This window comes from Halyomorpha halys, unplaced genomic scaffold, assembly GCF_000696795.3.
Source record: "Halyomorpha halys isolate HHAL.00 unplaced genomic scaffold, Hhal_1.1 Scaffold109.1, whole genome shotgun sequence".
NCBI classification, from domain to species: domain Eukaryota; kingdom Metazoa; phylum Arthropoda; class Insecta; order Hemiptera; family Pentatomidae; genus Halyomorpha; species Halyomorpha halys.
Window position 1 is genome coordinate 1,216,174 of NW_027107176.1, and position 12,592 is coordinate 1,228,765.

General features: G+C 29.6%; 1 protein-coding gene across 2 annotated transcripts in view; it reads right to left on the reverse strand.

Moving 5' to 3' along the window:
* The window catches only part of LOC106677814 (ly6/PLAUR domain-containing protein 6B), a gene marked incomplete in the record, with an annotated part of 623,095 nt that overhangs the window by 505,573 nt on the left and 104,930 nt on the right, over positions 1-12,592 (reverse strand). Inside the window, 3 exon segments of one of the 2 annotated variants that reach the window (XM_067045489.1) lie at positions 1,572-1,628; positions 9,493-9,619; positions 11,168-11,218. 2 annotated transcript variants of the gene reach the window in all.

Sequence of the window (12,592 nt, forward strand, 5' to 3'; positions counted from 1 at the left end):
AAAAATGTTTTAGTGATCACCTGGATATTTAATTTTACTCTATAAGTGAGTAGAAAACTCTCCCTATTATACAAAAATGTTTTTGTGATCACCTGAATATTTTATTTTACTCTATAAGTGAGTAGAAAAATCTCTCTATTATACACAGATGTGTTAGTGATCGCCTAGATATTTTATTTTACTCTATAAGTCAGTAGAAAAATCTCTCTATTGGATTTGTATAATCCGATTTTCACGTACTTCTTTTGAGTTTGTATAAAGCCGAAGTCGGAGGTCTCATTTTCTGATGCTCCCTTGCCGCGGACACCAGGAGACCCCGATGGCGCCGCGACTGCGAGGCCGCCTTCCTCGGGACGAACAGATCCCGATGTAAACACTCTCTATCATACAAAAATGTTTTAGTGATCACCGTCTAATATTTTATTTTACATATAAGGTGGTATAATAAAAGTGGGTTGTATAAAATTGAGTTTTCATTTCATTGTGGTATAATTAGTAAAATGGGGGTTGATCCGCCGTCAGGGATACATGAGGTACCCATAATATTAAATAAAAATAGTAAAATAAATATATAATAAAAAAATAAATAAATATAAACTGAAATAGATAATGATTATTATAAAATAAAACAATACATAATACACTGAGAAAATAAATATACAAATACAAAAAAAAAATTAGTTATATAATAGAAAAATATTTTTTAAAAATTTGGTCTTAATTGCTGACCGTAGGTTGATAACAAAAGATAGTCAACCCTGACGGCCAGAAAAGGTACACATAAATAAGCAAAACGTATTTATTTGTATTGACGTTTTGACCGGAATTGCAGACCTTCATCAGGGCTGGAAAACCAAATGAAATAACCACCTTAATTGAGAGATAAAATAAAAATAATCTTGGAAATATTCATAACAATATATTGTAATGTATTTCTAAGATAGTTTGTTATTATTGCATTTATATTTTTGTGTTTCTCTGAATGTAGATAGTTTTTCTCGTTTTGTTTTCAACCCAGAAGCAGGCGAGAAATGCAGGTCGAAACGTCTGCATAAATAAATAAGATTTGCTCATTTGTGTTTCTTTACTGGCCGCACTACTGACATCTTCTCATAAGGAATTTATAAAAATGTTTTTATTCAAGAGTTATAATAGAATTTACCACAGTTAAGGCAATAAGTATTGGTGTTATAAGCGTTCATTCAAACATTATATATAGAAAAAAAAAAACCAGACAATACCAAATAAAAATAAAGTGAATAAATAAATAATAATTATGGTAAAATAAAATAAAGTAAACAAAGAAATAATAAAAATAAAATAAAGTAAACAAAGAAATAATAAAAATAAAATAAAGTAAATAACAATTATAATTGTAATATAAAACGAAGTAAAAAAATAAATAATAGTAATAGTAAAATAAAATAAAGGAATAATGATAGTAAAAGAAAAAAATACAATTACTGCATTAAATTAAATCTATACCACTACAACCCATGAAGGGTGCAAGAAGGTGATTAGGTCAGAATCAAGCTCAACCGCCAGATTTTTAGTCAGTTAAGAGTACTCACTTAATGAGGCTGGGTGAACCCCTGACGGCACCTGAACCCACAGGGCTGACTCAACGGCTACAGGTAACAGATAATATTTAACAATCACTGCATATATAAATAAATATATAAATCAATATAAAAATTAATAGTAAAATAAATACACATTCGCACTTATTTACAAGATTCCCATTCAGCCTTACCCACCCCGAATTAAACTTTACTGCCTTTATATGGAAGGTAAATCTGGACTCTGAGAGATCCCTGCACTTCTCTCCTATCCGCTCCTCTGGTAATATGGGCCAGTGGGAGCGCTTGGACATCATACATCCATGCCTTGAGTGGAGAAGTTGGTATTTAACCAATAACTCAACAAATGTAAATAATTAAAATTGAGTAAGTAAAATAAATCATCTTGAACCCATTAATGCCCTTACCGATCTAAACGGATTAGACATGAATAGACCCAATATGGTTTAATGGACGTTCTTGGTTTGATTCCACTACAAAAGGAGAAAACTGGGTCTGTCGATCTAATTATTATTATTAACATACGGCCCTTTTATAGCAATACAAAATGTCAAAAATCAAAATAACATGTTACATATTTATTTTATCCTCTTAGATCACAGAATAACGAAAGCTAGACAGCCAATAGAATAATATAAGACCAATACATAATCATGAATGAATCGTTAAAAATTTTTTTGAAAGTAAATTTTAAAATTTTGCATTATGGGCCTTTTTTTTGCAGCTTCAATTACACCATCATAATGAATAATCATCATCACCCAACGGGATTCCATCGCAAAGTGCACGTTTTCAAGTGGTGTGACCCAATAAAGCAAGTCCCCCAGTGTATAAGGGACACTTTGATAAGTGACCCTTTGCAGTGTTACTTTATAAGTAAAGCTGCAGTAGTGGTTCGAGTGGGACTTTGACCCCAATAGAGATACTCCAACTAAACCATTGCAGTCAGAAATAACTGCATTTTATTTAAAATATTGAATTCTAAATAGGGTATTTAAAAAAATTATAATGTATCAATAACTGTTATTATTTATTAAAAAAAAATTAAAAACAGTTTTTTTTTTCAAATAAAAACTGAAGAAATGTATAAATATTATTCATTATTTTATATGAAAAAAAATTTTTATATATAAAAATATGTGTAAATTTCAATTTGTTTATTTTTTAATTTTAAAAATTAAAATCCGTTGTATCAATGGGTAGATTCTCCACAACTCTGTAGTTTACATTGTCAGTCCAAGTCTGTACAGAACATTGTACTATAATCCACATCACATTTACATATTGTATTTTTTAGTGAATACAGATATAATTTTCATGAATAAATAATTTTAAATCTGCTACAGAGAGAAGATGTATTATCCCTTCTTCGGATAGGCCATACTCGACTCTACCATTATAATCTCATGGAAAAAGAAAATGCACTGATGTGTCGCTACTGCGGAAACGATCTCACCGTTAGGCACATTCTCACTGAATGTATTGCTCACGACCACACCGATTCTCTTCAGATTTACAGGAGATAATGAGAGAAGACCCCACAACAATAACAAAACTTTTTCACTTTTTAAAAATAATTACTATCTATGATCACACATAGTCTAACTCTGATTCCAGCATGTATAAATGGATGCATAATTTAATATAGTAATTTACTCACTACGTCAATTCTAGTTGTAACTTAATAAAATGTAAATTGTAATTGTAAATTTGTAACTTTCTCACTTTGTAATTGTAACTTTGTGAACATGCCTATTGTAATCTACTTTGTAAATCCAGTGTAAATGACTTTAGTGGTCGAAACACTTAAATAAAAAAAAATAATAATTTAAAAAATTAATATTAAAAAAATTAACAGCAATAAAATATTTTTTAAAGAAATGAAGCTAAGTAGTTTGAAGTAATAAATATTTAATCAATAATGATGGTATACTACGATATGTTAGAGAATGTAAACTTATCATATTTTCCCAAAACTAATGTATATTAAATGTAAAACTAATGCATAACGTTAAAAAACGTTATATTATGAGGTTATATTGCTGTTATTTTTTTGTGATCTTAATTTTGAGATTATTTATCAAAGTTCCCCTTCCACTAAGTGACTTACTATATTGGATCACACCAGTTTAAAATGTTCAATTCGCAATGGAATCCAATTGGATGACAAAGATAATTCATTATCATGTTGCAATTGGAGCTATAGTTGCTTGTTATAAAGGCCTATAATTTATTTATTATTATTTATTTATTGTAATTTACAATTGTACACAATAATACAATAAGTAAATATGTTGTATGTTTCATATACACTTGAAAATCTTGGGTACCCATTGGTGGTACTTCAAACATTAATTTAAACTAGAAGGTCCCGTGGCCATCTTCTTTTCAGACGCCTCGGAGGATTATCAGGGATTGTTAAGGATGAACGATTAAGAATTAATGGCCTATAATTTAAAATTTCAGATTTACATTAAAATTTTCTTTTAACGATTCATTCTTGATTTTCTATTGATTTTATATTGTTCTGCTGGCCCAAGTTTCTATGTAAGAATTTTTATTTTCACCTCATTATATAATTCCATAACTCTTCCAGTCAAATGAACTTCAATTATACAGTAGTAATAGATATATACTTGAATGTGTTTGAATATCAAAGACACTATTGGTGCAGTGCACACCCCTGTATTGCTCCAGATACATCTGCAATATCCCAATCAGAAAATTCCAGGAATGTTCCCGATCGTCCAGGGTCTTCCCCTTAATTAACCGGTGGTTGTAATAGAGCCTTCCAGTTGAATGCTAAGCTCTGAAGGGGAACAGATCCATTATAAGATATTAAAAGATTGATTTATAGGAACAATTGAAGAGGGCAGAGAATTGATAAATTAGTATAATTAATTTCTACATATAATCTTATATACAATATTAAATATATGTGGGCGAAGATGAAATCGATCCTATCTATAAAATATTTCCCATATATTTTTTCCTATTTTTAAAGAGCAATTATATATGTATTATACAAGACATATTTTATAATTATAGAACAATAATTTTATTTCCCCTCTTAGATATAATATATTCTAAAATTTAATGATAAATGACTATATATAGCATTATTTATTAAGATTTAATTAATCATATTTATTGAAATGTAATAATATAAATAACAATAAGTACGCTTAAGTTTATACATTTTAATTATACAATAGTAATTATTTATAATATAACATATTATATTGAATATGAAGGTATATTATATTATTATAAAATATTATTAAAATTAATTATGAAATACTTTCAGAGAGGTAGTAATTAGATAAAAAACCGAAGAAATGAGAACACCTAGTAACAATATAAGTTCAGGGAAGATTGATATACTTGAATGTAATAACGTCTATTTGGATTAACAGGGGTTAAGAATTGGTGCTCCACTAAACCATCGAATTCCTCTTGTTTCCAATCCTTGCAAGCCAAGAGCCTTCGTGATGCAATGATATTTAATAATTCAAATAATGCAATAATATTCAAATTATGATATTTAAAAAAAAAAAATTAAAATTCCATCTAGTTACAGCAAAGTCAGACGGAAGAATGAGTGGCCTGGGAATCCAAGTTAAAAACAATAAAACTGAACGTTCTCTATAACAAGCTTATTATATTCAATAACATAGTAAAATATTCACTATTTGTACAATAGGAAATTAGTTTTGTTTGAATGTTTCTTCCATGATTCGAATTTCTTTCGAAATTTAGCGAAATTTGAAGCTAGGGAACAGAAGATATAATTGCACAAAAATCCGGTCTCTAATTTTAACCATACAAGAAAAACGAATAAGAAATAATTTTGAAGTAAAAAAAAAAAAAAATCAGAAGGAAATTACCGACCCCAGGCAGAATGTTTACTTTCCGGTGGACGATTAATATGAATAGCCAAACTTAATACATCCAGCATTAATATTTTTTTTGTGTAATATTTTCCATGACACTGACCGGAAGGGTCTATTTTCAAAAAGTAATGATATATGGGGGGGTCCTCAACCCCCTCCCTTTTCAACAACCTCCCCCCTCCCACCCAACAAAAACCCTGTCACTGATGACAGTAGCATTAGGCAGCCGGGGTGAAACGATCCAGAAAGACTACATCAATGTCTCATCCTTTGTCTGCTTCTTTACAACTTCGATTTCTTACACTCTTTATATTTCTTATTTCTTTTTATATAATTATATGGAAGTTTGATAGTACAGGTGTTCTATTTCACTTGAATATTTTTACTATAAGAAGCAGTTTGGTTTATTTTCAATAATCAGTTTATTCTCTTTAGTTAACGAAATAAAAAATAAAATATGATTTTTCGTTCTGGAAGAAGTTAGGTGTAAATTTAATTTTTTTTCTGACATATCTCTAATTTATTTATATATCACTAGAAAGTGGAATCGAGAGATTTGAACGAAAAGTCCTCCGTACAATTACAGGAGAGATCAGAGATCAGAGCCTTAGCCAATTGCGGGTCAGTCAATATCTCATGATGTAAAGGCAAGAAGGTTAAGATGGGCGGGACATGAATATTTTTCAAAATCTACGTTTAAACCCCTGTAGACTACATCTACATCTAGCCAACAGGTCTAAAACCCGCCAGATAGATCGACAAAGATGCGAAAGAGTTGCATGGAGCAAACAGGAAAGTAGTTGGTCAAGACAGGCAGGTTTAGAGAAGGCTTCGGACGGTCAAAGATCTACATTAGGGGTATTCATGTTCTATGTTAAAGCGTGTTAAATGGAAAAACTCGTGTTAAATCGAAAAAAATTGCCTTATTTTGCCGTGGTAAAACGAAATAACATTTAACATGGCTGAGAGTCTGTTACTTGGTCAGTTAAATCGAGAATGACGTCACACAATAGACCAGTTGAGATCGCCACCATATTAGTTGTTGTGACTTTCAATACAGTTGTCAAATTAGCTCATCTTCATTCTCTTCTTCACAAGTTTGAAGATCAATAAGACACTCATAAGCTAAACTTTCACACAAATTCCACTTTTCACTCACTCTAGGCATGTTTTAATTCATTACTTAAATCAAAACTGAAGTAAACAATAACATGAGGGTCTGGAAGGAAGGTTATAAACATAAAGGCTTATACTACAAGTTGCTGAGAAAATCCGCTAGGGACTCTTATGCATTTAACGTTTAACATGACTTCAAATAGGGCTGCTCACAATCCTATAGTTATAACATTTAACATGGTAAAACATATAACATTTAACACAACATCATGAATACCCCTAATGTCTCTAGAACCAACTAAAAAAAAAATCTCTTATTACATCTTCTAGTCCTCACTACAATATAATTATATTATAAGTATTCTAATCATTTGACAATTTCTAATTTATTTTATTTTATCAAGATCATACTCAAATTTATAAATAATAATTTAATCAAAAACGCAAATAATCATTGTTTAATTTAGGTATTCCCCGGAGTAAAAATTGGGGGATATTTCCTAAATTAACTATTATATGCTGGTAAGCTGGTTTAAATAAAGAAATACTTGTAATTTGCTGGTAATGATGTAGTGGACTGTATTTATAATAAATTGATATAATATGCTTTTAGAATGAAATACCTCTATTCTCTCTTTATAAGTTTTCTGACACAATTTGCTGGATGGTTTGAACAAAATAGTTACAATATGATTAGTTGGTTAGTGATAAATTTGGTTTTATTACATTAATTGATGAAAGTATGAAACTTTACTTGTTTGAGATTCTTGAGGTTTGAAGGTTGGTTCTGGTGTGAATACTTATATGAAAGAAGGGTTCCCTCTTGGTTCTCTCTCCTCATTCTCCTACCGCCGCCGCCTGTCTCGCCTGAGTGTAAGGATTTACTCATGATTTATGAGAAGAGACCTTCTTGAAGAGTTCTGTCCTCTTCTTCTCCTGTCCAGCTCAAGATGGCTACTCTATTGGGTCTTACCCCTTTGTTTTGGGGACCAATATTACCCAGGTTTCGTAAATAAATAAAGCCCAGGCTTCGTATCGATTATCTTTGCCACTAGATAGCATCATGAATTTATGTTCAGAAGTGAGGGGGCACCTTACGTAAACAGTCATTTACAATATATTACAAAAAAAAAGTTATCGAACCACAATATAACAATAGATTTGGTAAACGCACTTCAAACTTGTAGATATTTGGCGCCCAAACCAGCCTTCTCCACGTCTGCCTGCATTGGGATACTACTTTCTTTGCTGCATGCAGCTCTTTTGCACCTTTGTCGATTCTGTCTATTCATCTGGTTACTGGTCTCTCACCTGGTCTTATGCCAATAATACCGGCATTCATTGTTGTGTAGAGGCGTCTTGATGAATTGCTTTTCGAACATTTCGAATTGCATGCAGGATTTCGAATTTGGGTTTTTGACGGAAATACTCGGTTTTACTAACTCCAGTTGAAATAAATCTAGCAAAATGGTCTGTATATTTGTCTTTGAGTAATGTCAAGTGGCTAGCTAAAAAACGAAACTTCGTCAAAATGATATTGCATTTTTTTAGAGCAGGTGTGTTCCTGGAATATTATAATATTTTTAAATTTAATAATCCTTTATGCTGGAAGAGTCTTATGGAATTAAAAGGATTTAGTGAATGACATAATTTCTTCCTTATTAAAAAACAATAGTTTATTTAATATCCTCAGCAACGTTTCGGGAGATTTCCCTCATCTTCAGGCTGCTAAAAAAAAAATTCAACCAAATCCTTAAACATGTGCTTACAACAACACTCATATATCACATACACTCATAGAACTATTTATAAATTATTATATTATATATCATAATTAATATTTTTAAAAATAAAATCGACCAATCGGAAGTGCCACTCTATATAGTTGATTTTAGACATTATTGGGATTTTTGGAAATCGACAATAATCTATTTAATTAAACTCAATCAAATGCTTTACTTCAAACAATAATGTTATATGTATGTTTACATTATTGTTTGAAGTAAAGCATTTAATTAAACTCAATCAAATGCTTTACTTCAAACAATAATGTTATATGTATGTTTACATTATTGTTTGAAGTAAAGCATTTAATTAAACTCAATCAAATGCTTTACTTCAAACAATAATGTTATATGTATGTTTACATTATTGTTTGAAGTAAAGCATTTAATTAAACTCAATCAATGAATATACAATGAAGTGGTATTTAATACCAGATAGGTCTTCTCCTCATAGATGCAGTCTAACAAAGTTTAAACGTATAATTTGAAAAATCTTTCTATAAGGTCCTTTTATTTTTTTTTTAGAAATAATAAAATATGGAGAAACATAAAATATCGAAGAATTTAAAGAATTACTAAAAGATTAAAATGTAAATATATAGACAAGAAAAAAACCCGACGAAATAACATAATTAATGAAATAATAACTAATATGCATAAGTTGTATAATGCAAAGAAAATATGAATATTTTAATTAATAATAATTTAAAAATTCAAGTTTTGGAAAAAACAACGAGAAATAAAAATATATGTAACTAATGAAACATGTAGGTAAAATACTAGAAAAAAAAAAACAAATTATAAAGTTTAGTAAGACAAAGTAGTAATTTATTTTTCGTACCCTCTTTTGAAAATAAATTGAGTACATTGAGTACAATAAGATGTTAATGAAAAATTCTTCCTTCTTTTATCCAAAGGTATTTTGAGGCGTATAGTGATGTCCACTGTATGTGGAGAGTCAGTGGCACCAAATGCGCATTAAGTATCAATTATAAAATATGACAATAATAATACATGATGAACAAAACCAATGAAGTGGGTAAGGAAAAATATGAAGATAATAAAGAAAGAAAAGGGGGGGAGAGAAAGATATGAAAAAAGAGAATAAAATATACCTACTTGGAAGACGTCAAAAATCCAAGTGAGGTCTCTTCCAATTTCATTCATATGTACACGGAGTTACCTTTTGTTAAATTGATGTGTTCTTGGCAAGAGTTGATATTCGCTATTTTCATCTCCTTAAAACCTAAAATATGAGTTTTTATGTTGGGTGAAAGTTGAGTGGTGACCAGACTTTCGCTAAGTATTTTCAGTTTTGGACCCTGCATGAAAGATAGTTCAGCCGCAATGAACGGTAAATTCGGAACGGCGCAGGGATGGCTTACTAAATCACTTAGGGCTTGGAATCGGTTATAAATGAGGCAATGCATAATCCTTTGCCAATATACATTATGTACGCCCGGCTAACCTCATTATTAGTAGTTCAGGTAAGGCACGTTAGATAGCGCTTAATTAGCTCATACATGACTGATGGGCTTGGGTTATTCAAATATATTATAAAATACAATTTTATTAAATATTTGGAAAAAAAATCTAGATAATATTATAAGGTTCTAAATCACCATATCAACATTAAACTAACTCGAACCTACACAAGGTTAGCAATGCTACATCCTATCGTAAATAAAAAAAAAAATTTAAACAAAGCACAACTATTCTTATTTTTTATATAATCTTTACACTTTCTTTAGACTGGTTATTATTGTTCAAATAAAATAAATTTTATTCAATTTCAGTATCAAAAAATTTACATTTCTTTATAAGTACGACGTTTTGGCCACTTCCTCAAGGACAGTCTATCACAAACAGTTTCTATCATACATATGATTTTTAACAATTAAAAAAAAATAACAATATTATTAATAAATTATCATACCTTAAATACAATTTTTGAACTACATTTAAAAAACTTTATGCAGGCTATTCTACCTCGGTCATTAATTTCAGTCCACATTTGCCCTATGAGCCATTAAAATATTTGAGAATCATATAAATTTGTTAATAAACAATCAATTATGTAAATTCTTCATATTAAATTAAAAATTAAAACACTTTCTCATCATCCGTTCCTTTCAATGATAGATTATACCAAGTAAACCGCAAAGGCCCCTATTTATCCCTCTATTCTCAGTCCGCTGGTGTTCCTCAAGATAGTATCCTTGGTCCCTTACTCTACACCGTATATACAGCTGACATCAGAACCAATCCTAACACTATCCTCACCACATATGCCGATGACACATATGTACTCGCAGATAATAGCCCTTTAATTGTATCCCAAACTCTCCAATCCCATATCACATTATTTTTACTATCAACTACCAGGCCAGAGCTAGTGCGGCTATACAGTTATGACTGTAACAACGAGTATTTTTCCAGTTATATATCCTGCCTTTTCTAAATAAGTAATTACTTAAATCCGATATATGTATAGAATAAATAATTTCTAACAATAATGTTATTCATTAAATACTGAATTTTTTTCGCATTGTTACCAGAACCAGCTAAATCCTAGTGGGGATGAGGTGTAAAAAGTTATTTTTATAAAATTCTCTTTCCGAAACATAAATTTCATGCTTCTGAAACTGTAAGGTACATAATGATCTCTGTTTTAGGGTCTTTCAATGATACCTTCTTTTTAATTTTATTTTTCAAACAGAACAAAAGTCTTGAAAAAAAAAAAGCTGTATAGATATAAATTAAAAACATGTTGCATTTCTTAATCAGTACTCACAATCAATACTGCACTTATCCCAGCTGAGCGTTATCTGCTGTCAGTCAAAACCTGTAATCAGAGAAAGAAAACAGTTGAATTATTATCAAGTAAATGTTTTATGAGTAAAAATATAATTAGTAAATAAATATACAGTGTATATTTAATAATCTCGGTAATCCGAAATAATTTCTGAAGGGGGCGTTTGAATTACTGATTACAGAAAGTATTAGGAAAAATGGCGTAAAAAAATTCAAAAATATTACTACAGAAATCTTTTTATTTATTTGTTTACTTATCTTATAGGAAAATTTACAGTTTGAAATTTAAAGAAGAATGTTTACTTTAACCCCAGTAAAGCTAAGTGATAATTCAATTTGAAAAAAACATTAGATTTTTTCATTTATAAGTGAAAACATTATTGATTTATTAATCTATTTGTATGGATTTATTTAAAATGAGATAAAAAAATATAAATATAAATAATTTGCCAAAAAAATTTATATCCTACATGATTTATTTAACAATGAATTAAATTAGTTATACAGAATCTGATGATTTATACGATAGATATTATTTATTTCTGATTCCAATAAAATATATTATTTTATAAAACTTTCATAAAAATTAGATTAACCGATGTCAAAACTGTAAAAATGCCCACTTTCGATTGATAAACTTGGAAGTTAAAAATGTCCTTTACACCTGTCCTCTTTTATTTGAAAATAAAAATGTTATTCTCTACTGACTTTTTCTTTAAAAAAATTTTTTTTTAGTTGTATTCCAATTCGGATTACTAGTGTCCGTAGTAACGAAGTTCGGATAACCGAGATTACAATGTATTTATTAAATTTAGATTCTTCATTATTTGAACAAACTGTAACTGATTATAAATAGGGCTTATATTTTAGTAAATTTACTTTAAAAAATTTGGTTACTCGACTTTCACTTAGAATCCTGTAATGAGTTGAAATTAATCCTAACTCTTTTCAGAAATTTTATTCGCTATGGCTATATTTGAGGATGTATATACATTAGTTGAAAATTATTGAGACTTAGATATTAATTAATCTATAGATGAAGTGATAGGACGGTAACTATAGTAACATAGACGGTAACAGCTAACTTCGTTGTACAATCGTTAATACTGGTCCGATTTTGTTGATTTTTTCTTATTCTTTTAGATAATTTGATTATTAATGATATACTCATTTATATACTATATAAAATATAAATAATTTTTAAATAATAACCCTCACTGTGCTTTAGTCTTAATTTATTATTTCTCTGAACAATGGTACTTGAGGGTTTAAGACGACGCTAAAAACTAAAATAATTTTTCACCCTTATAAGTAGATTGGGAGTAGGACCGAGTGTATCGGATGCTCTGAATGATGACCAGAAGAACGTGGAAATGGTCTTAGTTTTCTTAAAAAGGAATGGCCT